We start from the raw sequence: 13,527 nt of genomic DNA, 5'->3' as shown, positions 1-13,527 counted from the left end.
TTTGCTTTTGAATATTCAGATGACTCTTACACACAGATAACCACCAATATCTTTATTTCATCTCTATTCCAGTGGAACTGATGAAGAGGGAACCTTTCCAAATCTGGACCTCTCTCCTGATCCCACAGGATTACAGGACATACAGGCAAGCTCCGACTTTGTTTCTCAGATCTCATTCCTGCAAACACTATTCCTCTTAGAGATGTGCTTTGGTACAATAATTTAAAATTATTTAAAACACTATCACTACCTCAGTTTAAGCTCTGTCTCCTGGCCAGAGATTGCTACAAGAAATGTTTATGTTAGAGGTGAGGTTTGTTTGTACTGAGATAAAAGACTATGAATTGGGGTAGGAGAGACACAAACATGTCCTGTTCTACTATGAAGAATTCTGGAATACTGCAGTGGGATTAACCTTTCAAGTTCATTCATCTAGCTGGACCCCTTAGGCACTTAAATAATTTTACATGGTTGACTGACACATTTTTTTTGTGTTGCTTATGGCCACTTCCATGTGGAAACCCACTTGCTTTCCTTGCTTTCCATGTGGAAACTCACTTGTAACCCACCTGTTTGGCATGAAGGTTGAAAGCTGCTGGACAGTTTTTGTATGCTAAATCTAACTAACAAATTTATCCAGGCATAGGAGGAGAACAATGGCTGAGCCCAAGCATGCCACTCAGCCTGAAAAGCCCAAGGACACTGAAGACATTTTACAAGCATACATGTCACTGGAAATGACAGGCTATATGCTTAAATATAAACTCAAGGCTATCAATACACTTTACATCAATACATTTCTAGCAACACCAATCCAGTGACCCAAATTAAATACTATCAGTTCAAAAGACAATGGAAACAAAAATTAGACAAATTTGAAAAGTCTGAGTAGCTGCAAGAATAAAAGCTGGAAATTTAATTTCTACTCTTACCTAAAACACATTGCTTGCAAGAACCTACAAGAGGGAAAAAAAAAAACAAAACAGAAAAAGAAGAGGAGAAAATCTAAAACAAAATGAAAAAAAACCAACTAAACAAAAAAATTCCCAAAACCTGAAGCTTGCCAAAATACACTAAAAAGAGAAAAAAAAGGGGTGAAAGGCTGAAGGGCTGAAAAGTGTCATTATTAGTGTTCATGAAGACATATTCAGCTTTTCTCTTGGTTTCTGTAATCAGGCAATACCCATTGTAACTTCAGCATTCCTAGTCTGTATTGCTGCAGAAAAATTAGAAAATAACATTTTAAATGACTCGGTATTTAGATAGTAGATAAAGATGCATCACTTATCTGGATGTTCCCAAGTTTATCTTTCTAAAAAAAGGTCATGCTGAACTCTTTGAAATTTCAATGCTCAGATTCATCAGAAAAAAAAAAATAACCTTGTTTCCAACTTTGCCTTTCCTAACTGTGGCCTGTCCTCTCTGTTTTCCGTTCATAGCTATCTATCTGGCCTGAAATTCACAGATGCTGGAGACACTGAACTCTACTGGCAATCATACTCACAGAAAAAAAGGGATCCATCTTTTGAAAAATTGGTTTTAATAGAGAGGGGCAGCTGAAGGCCACTGGAGGTTGAACTTCTAATATATAAAATAGGAAGACATTTGCAGGAGGCTGTTGCCTACAAAAGTAGATTGACCTATTTCCATTATATCCATGCAAAATTTATTGGAATTAATATGAGTCACTGAATGGATTTCACAGCATTTCTAAGAGAGATCTAAAGGAACAGCAATACAAGTGAGTGTAATGGTCTGAAAAACTGAGGCTGTAGGGAACTGCCACTATATAGCATCAACAAGCATTAGATTAAATGACAGGATCAAAACACACACCCCCTGAGGAAACAGTCCACTTACATTTCTATTCACTAACGGAAGTTGTACCAACTGCAATTCACATTGACAATCATACAAAAACTCAGCGTTAAACATTGTAAAATAAAGTACAAAAATATTCTGCAATGTAGTGAATGTTTATTTTCTAACTAACTGGCTCATTATTTCCAAGCATTACATTCCCAGCATTGCCACAGCGGACACACAGCAATGCGTGTGGCCCAGGATCTGGACACGTCACTGACACCCAATGTAGAAAATACAAAAGCAGAATTTGTTTCCACCCTTATCCTCTGAGTGTGGAGGAACATCCCGCTGTTATTTGTGTGACGCTTTAGCAGCAGACAATGCCTTCCAGGAACGTCGCTGGGGGCCTGGCAGCGATCGCACACCTGACCGATCCCAGGATCTCCGCGGGCCGCTGGGAAGAGCCGAACCCGACTCCCGCCCCGCGGGCTTTCTGTGCCAAGGTGAGAACGCGTTTCTGTTCCCAGCACGATTAGTGCTGCAAAACTCGTCAGAGAGCTGAAAGGGCGCTTTACACGTTCATTTTGGAGGTTTGCCCGTCTAAACTCTTAATTCCGGCGCCGGGCTCCTCCGCCTGCCTCAGCGGCTCCGGCGGGACTCCGGCCGCGGCGGAACCCGGCCCGCGGGAGGCTTCTCGGCCGCGGCGGGCGCACGCCTCTCCTGCGGAGCGCTCTCGCGGAGCGGCGCTGCCGCCAGCCCGGCTCCACGGCGGCCCCGCGGGCGCGGAGGCGGCGCGCAGCCCCCGAGCAGCAGCGTTTGGGGTTCCCTCCCTTCAGCGCTCCCAAACTCCACTCCAAAGCGCTTATTTCCTCCTGCCTCCCAAGCCAGCTTCCTGCCCGCGCAGCCACCGCTTCTCCCCGGCATCCCGCCCGCCCCACCGCGCCACGCCGCCGGTTCGCGGGCGGCCCGGGACGGTGGCGGCGGGGGCGGTGGGCGGCCCGCGGGCGGCCCCGATTGGCGCAGCCGGCGCACGTGGGGCCGCCCTCACGCCTCGGCGCTGGCAGCGCGGCCGCCGCCGCGGGGCACGGCACGGCACGGCAGGGCAGGGCGGGGGAGCGCACCGGGCTCCGCTCCGCGCGGGTCTCCGCGCACCGCACGCGGCGCTGCGGCGGGGAGGGGAGAGAGACGAGTCGAGCCGAGCCTGCGGAAAGGTGGGTGTGGAGGGGGCCAGGCGCCGCGCTGCGGGTCGCGGTGGCCGTGGGGTGGGCGATGTGCCCGTCGGCTCCCTCGGTGGCGCGCCGCGCTCGCCCCGTTGGGGCTGCCGGCTGCGCGGCGCCCGCGGGCGGAGCTCTCGGAGGGAGCGGGCCAGCGAGTTAGTGATCAACTCCGCGGCGGCGTCCCCCGCCCCGGCACGGCGCCGGGACCTCCTGGGCGCGCTGGGGGTGCCGGGCCGAGGCGGCCGCTCCCGAGGGCGGCCGGGGCCGCGGGGCTCCGCCGAGCGCCGTCTGCGGGCGCGGCTGGGGCGAGGCGGGCGGTGCGTCCGGCAGCGCAGCCCTTCAGCCCTCGCCGTCGGAGGCTGCGGGAGCGGGGGAGGCCCGGCCCTGCAGCCCCGGCACCGGTGGCTGTGCTCTGATACCGGCCCCGAAGTCTGCCTGGAGCCGCTAGTGCAGCCCGGCGGTGGTCGGTCCCTGTCGACCGTCCTCGGGAGGCTCTGCGTGTGACGAAGAGCAGCACGGAACCGGCCAGTAAATGTAAAGCTGATGCACTGCTCCCCTTCCAACACGATGTTTCAAGAGTAACCTTGTCAGTCCACCGGACCGACCACCACCACCTTCCCCGCTTTCTGTTTGAGCCAGCTTTGCTAATGGAAAAAAGTAAAATTTACAGTAGCTGTAGTCATTACCCACTTGTGATGGATAATCCTCAGCTGATGAAATCTGAAGTTCAAGGAAATATTTACCATTATTTAGAGAAATGTGTTATTCTTTTTTCATCATATTTTGCCCCCTGTCAAACAGAGGAGCTTATGTTTAAGGAATTGCATCACTTTGCAAATCCCTCTATCTTTCTCTAAATATAAGCTGTCTTAGGATGTCTTCAACTTGGCTGTTTTCCTTTTGTGAGTCAGAGCTAGTGTTACTGCTTTTCATTGCTTGAACGGGCTCCACAGACCCATGACACCTCTCTTCAGAGTTTTAAGAGTTGTTGCTCATGTGATGGGGATCATCTGGCAACTCTGTTTAACGTTACTGAGGCAGACAGGACCTTTTCCAGCCTAAAATACTGGAAGATGACGATAAGGTATCTTGATTTTCTTTTGATTATGACATCTAATCAGTGCTGCAGTGACTAACTGTAGGGGAGGTCTGTAACGTGTCATCTCTTGTAAGGGAGGAGTAAGCAGAGGGCAGGGAAGTTGTGTCTTGCTGGTGATGCATTGCGTTAGCAACTCAGGGGTTTCTTTTTCACATCTGTAGTTTCCAAGCACACTTTACCTCTGATTCTTTCTGTAATTCTAGTAAGTTATTTTAATGAGGCCCTAAGAACTCAAAACATAATGAACACAGAATACTTGTGGTAGTTTGAGTACAAGTAATCGTAATGGGGTGTTGGGCTTTATTTTCTTTTTTTTCCCCATGCTCTGTGAATAGGAATTTTCAGCTTCTTGCCCTTAGGAAGAATGTCCCCCATGGGCCTGATCTTAGTCTGCTTGGTAAATACTTGAAAAAGTCACTTTCAGTGAAATGTTTAAGGCCTTTCTGCTTGAGGAAAAGCAGTTACATTGTAGTCGTGCTACCCTAATTTCCCATCTATTACTCTTGATTTTTTTTCAGGGCTATGCCTTAAAAGTTGCATGGCACCTTTAAAAATACACTGAGGTAAAACAGTGAAAATAAAAAGTACATTTTGAGTGTAGAGTGAAAGCAGCATTTTGGAAGTTAGCCCAATCACCATTTTGTGATAGCTTCCTCCGGTGAAGGAATTTCTAGGTGGAAAAAGAAGGCTGTGAAGAATTGTGCAATGGAAAGTAAGGGGTATCTTTCCCTTGAGTAAGAGTGTTTTTCTGAGATTTCTGTTAACTTGCACATGTTGATTTCTCATGTCTATTTCATTTATTCTCAAGTTTCTGAGTGTCTTCTAGACATGGTCTGGATAGGGACATGTAAAGTCGGGGAAGTGCAATGATAACATGGTGTTATGAGCTATAGAAAGGTCAAAGAGAAGTACTTTATGTTTTTTTTTTCCCTTTGAGATTTGTATTCAGATCACCTCAGTCCTGTGTGGATGTGGGATGTTTGGACAGTGAAAATAATATAATCCATTTATAAAGTCCTCAGTCTGAAGGGGTTTTTTTTTGTCCTAATTGAATATTCTTTCTTTATACTATTTAAGGCATCTTTTACTAGAAGTTCACTTCTTAAGTAAGATGAAATCATCAATAGGTACTTCTTGTGTTTGTAGTGTTGTTACTAGATTAAAGCATACATTTTAGAAAACTTAAAAATACCTTTTTTTAAAAAAAATGCAGCTTATAAGACTATGGGATATCTTCTGTTTTATAATGAATAAAATTCTGTGAAATGCCAGTTCTGCAAAATAGTAGCTGTTAGTTTCCTTTGGGGAGAAGCATTCTGTCTAAGTAATAGTGCATTTGTCCTCTCTTCTTTCCTCCTTATTTCCAGTGTCCAGCTGGTAAGCTAACATTCCCAAGGTTGTACAAAAGTGTAATAATCACAGGTGTTCGGATAATATGGTGGTAAGACAAACTTGCCTTCTGTTTTTAACCAAGCAGGAATGCCATAGCTAACATATGTGCAGAGAAAATCAAGTCCTTCAAGGGAACACCTAATTTTCCTAGTCCTGGCTTGGTGATCTGGTGATGCTGGGGATTTGAAAAATGGATGAAATAAAAAGCCTTGATATTAATTTATATTGTATCCAGACATGCCAGTGAATTCATTAATACACTTTTGCATATGACTGCAGCAGTTAATGCTGCTTTAACTGTATAGAAGCATGTTTAAATTTAGGCTTTTGGTTTGCTTGTTTCTTGTTCTGAGTCAGGAAATGCAAACTAGGATGTATCTAATATTTTATCAGTTCTAATAAACATTGTGTGTTTGTTTACAGTTTCTTGTTGTGTAGCATTCCTTGGTTATACAGATCTTTAATCTTATCCCCAACAAATTTCTTAAGCTTGAAGAAAAGGAGAGGAAAATAATAATAATAATTCAAAACAAGAACTATGTTAACAAGAGAAGGGACTATTGGTTTTCCTGCCTAAATGATGTCATAGAACATTTAGGCTGTAGTGTGCAAGGAGAAAGTGGTTTTAAGGAAGTGGGAGGAAGGACATTGCTTCTTACTACTTTTTTTCCCTCCTCTGGGTAACCTGCTATCACGGAAAGGAATGATGATTTTTCAAAAGCAAATGCATTTCTGAAGCTGTATATAGCAGAAATAGACTCATGAAATATATTCACTGGGTAACTGAGGAACAAAAAGATATCAGACCATTTAACAAAATAATTGTATTCAAACTCTTTCAAAATTGCCAGTATCCTCTTCTGTCCCAAAAAATCTTTTCCCAGTAGTCCATTTTCTTTTCCAGTATACATTTGTTGGAGGCCCAGTTGACTTCTGGTATGTGTTGTTCATTGTGGTGCTCTAGAGCTCATAGTTGAACATTAAGCTGCCTTTTTTTCCATATTAAGCTTAGGCAGACAGCCTCTTCACCTGAGGTTTTTGACACAGACAGTGCTGTGGGGCTTCTTTGTCATAAGTATAAAAGATTCCTTTGTAAATGGGATTGCATGACTATGAGTTAGCTTGATACATTACATATTCCTACTTTCCCTTTCATCATTTTTCTTTGCAGATAGTTTTGGGAAAGGATTCCTGCTGTGCTGAAGTGCTGCAGGTCTGGGAGCAGTTTGGACTGTAATGTTCCTGTGTTCTTTACAAGACAGCACTTGTATTGGATGCTTGGAAGACCCAGTTTCTGTATGTGTGTGTTGTCAGTTTCAGACTTTTATATGTAGATAACAGTGCTAATCTACTGTCAACAGCCCCAAGGGAAAAAAAAGCAGACACTTCTGTTCTGTAGCATTTTGATTTCCTCAGTAAAACAGGAGCATTGTGGGAGTTCAAGGTTGCTCAGTGGGGCACAATTCTTACCAGTGGCTATGAATCCAAGTTACTGAAGGTTTTTATGGTCATGAACTGCGGATTAAAGTCCAGCACTAAAAGCTGAACTTGGGGGTTTTTTGCCCTTTTAAATTGGTTCTAGTCTTGCTGTAGACATGGGAATGGTGCTGGCTCCAGGAATCTTTTTTTTTTTGTTTTTTCTTCTGCCTTTATTGTCTTGTGTGGTTTTAAACTTCAGATACTTTCACTTCATTATCTCTTCCTAGAGATTGCACATGTTTTTTATATATGTGAAGTTTCTAAGTAGTGTGAGACCCTCTGTGTAATTACAGACAGATCCATTAATAATACAGCAAATCCCCAGATTATGTGTATCTGTATGAAACACTTAGGATGGAGAGACTTTGGAAAACAGGTTTCTGGATAGGTTGAGTTTTTCTTGTCTGTGCATAAAACAGTACAATTAAATGTTTAATAGTAATAAATAAACTTGTTTTGGAGTAGATTTCAATATAAGAAATTAACATACTCTTACTTAAGCCATGGTTAAATTATTAAGATTCTGCCACTGTGGAAACAATTCCTTTTTCTTGATGCATCACCATGAGATAAAACTGAAAATGTAACTTCTGTAGAATTTGGTGCTTGCCATTCATCTGCAAAAAAGAAATACTTATAATTTCTTCTTGCAAACTGTGCTGGCCAACAAATTTTTTATTTACACAGTTTGGTTTTGGGTCTCCTTTTCACAAGCCATTCTGTGCTATGTTTGCAGGCTGTTTTAGAAAACACTCTTTGTATCTTGTGAATATTTGCTTGGAGAGCCAAAACAGTAATTCCTTAACTTTACTTACAGGTTTTCTTCAGGGTTGTTGAGGTGCAAAATTGAGATGTAATCTAATATTTTTCCTACCTTTCCACTTGCTAGTATATTTAGGAGGAGGGGAAGAGCAAACAACTGGCCATATGCAGTATTCTAGGATGTTCATGAGTTTCCTCTTGAATTGTTTGCCTTTAATGGGCCATATCAACTTTCTGTATTCATTTAAAGCTAGACAATGCTCAGTTCAACATTGTTAATCATATATGGAAAGAAAGAAGGAAAGAATATGATCAGTTATTGACAGATTTGAATTACACAGACTGAGTTCCTGATAGTTAATTTATTTCCTTGAGCTTGTATGGCAGGTTCCTGACAGTGTAATAGTGTCCAAGAGCTTTGATATACCCAGAGGTTAGTGACTAGTCTGTAAGCACGTCTGTGACTTTAATATAAACATGGCAAATAGTTTTTTGAAGTGGCAATTTGTTCAGTGTAGGTTAACAATCAACTCTACTCTCTAACAGCAAACACTTGTAAGTCTGTAGGATGCCATGCTGGGGCCTTAGGCTTTCAGGCAGCGTGGAGAAAGGATGGATGCTCAGAGATGTGCTCTGCTCATGTGTGACAATGCAAAGGGGCTTCTTTCTGGCTTCCTGCTGGCCATCAGTTCCTTGCTGGTAGGCATCCACTGCAGGTGGGCTCTCTACCTGGGCCTTTGCCACGTTTTTCATTGCATGAAAGTTACAAGATTCAGAGAGACAAAAAAGTGTCTGGTGTCTTTCCACAGGAAAGGGCCAACAAAAAACTTGTATTCATTGTATTCTTAAGGACAGATTTAAAGGTGGGTGTTCAAAGTCCAAATTTATAACTTAGTTTTGTCATTTTAAAATCTAGATCTATGCTGAAGGGGTTGCCTTAAAGAAGCAGTCTGACTTTAAAAAACAGAAACCCCCAAAAGATCACAGAACCATAGAACAGCTGAGTTTGGATGGGACCTCTGGAAGTTCCTTTTTACAGTTTTATTATACCACTCTCTTTAGGAGAAGAGCTGTGTTAAGCTTAGCTTTTTTTGGACAGTGCTTTCAGGTCCAGGGTGTGATTCTTGGGTTTGTCTGTGCAAGGCCAGGAGTTTGACTTCATGATCTTTGAGGGTCCAACTCATTCCAACTCAGGATACTCTATGATTTGTTTTGGGACATACAGAAAGGAAGTTGCAGGTTGTAAATATAGAGGTTCACTAGTATGAGGGGATATCAAACAAAGAAGACTTTGTTTTGTAAGCAGACAGCTGAGTGAACTCAGAGGCACATTCTCAGATGGAATGGAGTTCTTGGTTACTAGAACTGAAATTTTCCTAACTTACATTTTTTTGAACCTTAAATGGGGACCTTTTAAGAATCATCTTACATTGTGCCCAAGCTATTAATTTTTGTCTCGATCAGTACAGAATTTCAGTTTCATTATGAACACATTTTCAATATGTTCTTTGAAAAAGCAGTATTCTTGACTGATTTTAGTAAAACTCACAACTTAAGAAAATTAATGTGTCAATTATTACTTAAAACATTGGTTTTACTGTAGCCTGTGTGCATTTGCAGCTGTTCAGAAGTGACTGTCAGAGGGGCAAAGAATGATTCAACAGCATATGAGGTGCTGGATGCTTCCCACATCATTGGTAACGTATGATCTGTATTTGAAAAATGTAACCAAGACTGAATCTTTACATGTTTTCATGTTTCTTTTTCTGGGCAATTGACTAGTTTGGCTATAACAACAGACTGTGTTTGCTCTAAGTTGGGGTATCTGGATTGCTTTCAGTTTACCAGGGCCTGAAATACACGTACCGAAATTCACAACGGAAGTGTTTGTTTTGAAGATTTGATTTAATTTAACTCCTGTGGAAGCTAAAGGCTGTAGCTGACTTCACTGGGACTTGAAAGAGCAGGTAGGCAAGCTTTGTCCCATAGAGTTGCTTTAATGTTTCTGATTCCTGTGTATTTAGTAAGGCTTCAGATGTTCCTTTATTATGTAACTATAGGGCTAGGTAATGTGTTTCACAGATGCTGAGATGCAGTTACAGTATATAACCTATTGTTTAAATATCCAAATGCAAGATTAAGGATTTGCCATAGATGATCAGTTGTACCTTGCGGAGTTATTAATTAGACACAGATTGTGTTTTTGACTGAGTCTGGGCTTAAAATGAGTCTCTTTTATGTCAGTTCTGCATTGACTTGTGAGTTAATGCTGTCTACTTAGGCACCTGATTGTCTTCTGACCTGAGGTGTCCATATTTCCTGTCAAGTCAGTGGAAGGAGTTGAAAGCCTTGGGGGCATGAATCACAGCATTGTAGTGTTTCACAAAATAGTAATGACATTACTTCAGTAAGCAGTATTAAAAAGCATGAACAGAAGAAATAGCTTTTATATGCGTTGGGAGTAAGGCAATACAATTTTGTCACTGCTGTGTTAGCTGAAGGTAGCTGTGTCTGTTGGGTTCCACCTCATTTACACATTTTGACACGCTACTGTCCCTGCTTGCCCCAGTTTGCCAAGGTCCTACTGAATTGTGGATGGTTCTTGTCCCCAGCCCAGGAAATCAGATGCTTGGGGGTGTCTCTTGAGAAAGTTTTGGGAAGGTAAGCTAATTGATAATCTGTGAAATTTTTCAGGAGGAAGCTAGGACTTAGGACCTCTAACTTACTTTAATGATTTGATGGGATCTGAAATGTGGCATTTAGTGTCTTAAAAGTAAATTCCTTGTGTCCAATATGATCTTTTAATGCAGAGCCCTTATCTGACCAAAGGCTAATGTGACACCCTTTAAAGGATTAAGAAACCAGTGTGCCTATACCTTGATAAAGGAATTTAGTAGATAGGAGCCATGTATAGGGCACCTTCAGGTCCTTGTGAGATTACATAAAAGAGTTTCAGGTTCTGTTTGGTTGCTAAACAATGTTTCATTTTAGAGGACAAGAAGCATGCAATTAAAAAATATTAGACTTCAGTAACTTTTAATTTTTGGGGGACAAACATGATGCATTTTAACCTCCTAAAAAGAAAACTTCAAGGATAAGCTCTGTAAGCTAAGAAATATAGTGGATTTAGTCATGTCATGTAAAACAACAGTGCATTAAACTGCCCTTCCTTTTCTTTCAGCGGTGGTTATTGTGAAATATACAACAGTGTTTCGGAGTGGGAGTATAAGGGCTTATGATGGTTCCGGATGCCTGTGGGTCCAGTTCTACTGCTAGTTACTTCTGTATAAATCTTCTCATTTATTCTTGTAGAAATGATTGCTTATTTGTGAGAGTGGGCAGGTCTGGGCTGAGGCAAGGCTTGATCCTGTTGTCCTTGGAGTGCAATAACAGTGCTTCTGCATTCCTCTTAAGGGGGTGATAAGACCATGTTTGCAACTCTGCTTTCTGTTCCTCTCCGCTAGTTTATTAGGGAGCTGGTTTAGTTTTCTGGATGTTTGGGTAAAGAAAAATGAGAATTCTCCAGTAGTATCAGACACTTGTTTATTTCATGTTTGTTCCCTATGGAAACTTGTGAAGCAGGATATAGTCAAGATGCTGACATAGCTTGTGATTAGTTGCTTGTTTCAGACAGTAATAGCTGATGTCTTCAAATCTTAACTTGGTAATACTGACTGGTTTTGTGTGTGAAAGTAGGCTTGTTATTAATTCAAAAGCTAAATATGCAGTTTTGTTTTTGCTTTTTCTCTTCTATTCAGTTACAGTGGAAAGTGCAGGAATGGATTGTCTTTGACAGTAACCCAGGTACCACTTTGGGTGCTAAGTGAAGCTTCCTTCCAGCTCTCTCTGAGCAGTGATTAAGCTGAAGCATGCATTTTTGCAGCCTGGTAACACTGACCTGGTGGCCCCATAAGTGCTTAGCAGATGCCGAACTCTCCCATACATTTATGAGCTGGGTGTGGTGACCCCTCATTTTCTGCAGAAGGAAATGATCTTAAATGAGTTGTTCAAGTTGATATCTGTAGTAAAACTGTGATAATTCATCTTTCTAGTTCTGTTTTTATAGATTATCAGTGTATCAGACTTTATCTTTTAAGCAATTCAGTAAGAAATTTGTAATCAACTCTGTGTGCATTTGAAGGCCTCTTAAAAATTTGTCAATTTACCTCATGGAGAATCTTGCCCAATGTATAACGCAAACATCTTCCCTTTCCAGCTTATAACAAACCTGTTACTTAGTTTTCTAGAATAAAACAGGCAGCGATGTATATGGACTGTTCTTCTGTCTCTTTCATGGTGCATCTGTTGTGTCTTCCTCTGTGTCTGACATAGTTTGTGCATGTACCCCACACATAGTCTGTGCATGTCTCTGCACAGAAGGAAGTGAATTTTCACAGGTGGAGCAATAAAAGCCACCCTTGTGAAGGTGTAGTGTCTGGATGTTTCGTAGGGAGTTGGTTTGGTGGCTGTGAGCAGTTTCTCACTTCCTGCTGGTGACAAAGCAGTAAATCCCAGGTTGTTTTTCTCTATGTTTCCCCCACTGTGTGGATTTATTTCATGTTCGTACAGCACAGGCTTATCTGAACTTCAGGATGTTCCCAGCTTTGACATGAGCGCTCATACTTACTTTTGCCTTTTCATTTAAACATTTCTCCTCCCTCCATTTTCAAAAGGGTGGCATGAGGTGAGGTTGACAATTGATGTCTGTTATGACTAAAAGGGAACCTTGCTTTTCTTATAGAGGGATAAATACATAATTTAGCTTGCAGTAAGAGGAAAGTGCTTTTCATTTCACTCAGTGAGCTATGCTGAGGAGGGGATTGTAGGGATTCAGAAAAGTGGAATCCAGACTGTGATAGACTGTATTGTAGTATGTTATGCTGAATAAAATTTCCTGAAAATAGAAAAGAGATATTAGAGGACTCCCAGGAAATGCAGCAATTCCCCTAGAAACATGTCTGAGATGGGAAGAAATGAGAGTTCAGTACCACTGAAACACAGAGAGGTGCAATGAGTTGTCTTCTGAGGTGTGGGAGCTATGGGAGGTATTTATCTGATTAATGAACCAGTAGCACTGGTTCAGCTGTCTTCCATGGACGAGGATTATTCCTGTAACATGGTCTCAGCTGTGTCTAAACTCCTTCTAATGTCACTCTTTGTTTTCTGCCTTTATAATTTTGTCTGTTTCTTCTTAATTTCTCACTATTTTTTATCTTAGCATCCTTTGTACATTATTTTAATCATGGGGCTGTTCTCTTTCAAACCTCATTTAGCAGTTCCTAGGGACTTCTTAAGGGCCTTAATAGGTGTGTATTTCCCTGTCATGTGTCAGTTTAAACATTAACTTTGGCATCTTTTGTCAAAGAATGTTGACTAGAGATTGATTTCCTCTATTTATAGGTGAGTTCTCACCTTTCTTCATGTTCTTACTTCCTCATTTAAATAATTACACTTTTCTAGTTTATCTTAGAAACAAGGTAACTTTGGGAAGAGTCAGATGTGACCCAGATGACTGGAAAAGGGGAAGGATTTTGCCCATCTTGAAAAAGGATAGAAAGGAGGATCCTGGAAGCTACCAACTTGTCAACCTCACCTCTGTGCCTGAGAAGGTCATGGAACAGATGCTCCTGGAAGCCATGGTAGGGCACATTGAGGACAGGAAGGTGACTTGAGACAGCCAGCATGACTTCAGCCAGTGCAGGTCTTGCCTGATGAAGTGGCCTTCTATGTTGGAGTGACTTTATCAGTGGACAAGGGAGCTATAGATGTCAT

At 42.0% G+C, this 13,527-nt stretch overlaps 1 protein-coding gene across 2 annotated transcripts in view; it reads left to right on the top strand.

Moving 5' to 3' along the window:
* Positions 1 to 2,912: 2,912 nt before the first annotated feature.
* STXBP6 (syntaxin binding protein 6) overlaps positions 2,913 to 13,527 on the top strand; it is a 97,278-nt gene continuing 86,663 nt past the window's right edge. The window contains exon 1 of one of the 2 annotated variants that reach the window (XM_066552449.1): positions 2,913 to 3,017. The gene's annotated coding sequence lies outside the window, so the exon portion shown is untranslated. The remainder of the gene's footprint in view (positions 3,018 to 13,527) is intronic. The other variant, XM_066552450.1, reaches the window with a different exon arrangement.

Source organism: Molothrus aeneus, chromosome 6 (assembly GCF_037042795.1).
Source record: "Molothrus aeneus isolate 106 chromosome 6, BPBGC_Maene_1.0, whole genome shotgun sequence".
Classification (NCBI taxonomy): Eukaryota; Metazoa; Chordata; class Aves; order Passeriformes; family Icteridae; genus Molothrus; species Molothrus aeneus.
The sequence above is the reverse complement of the archived record's forward strand: the minus strand, read 5'-3'. Positions and strand labels throughout refer to the sequence as shown.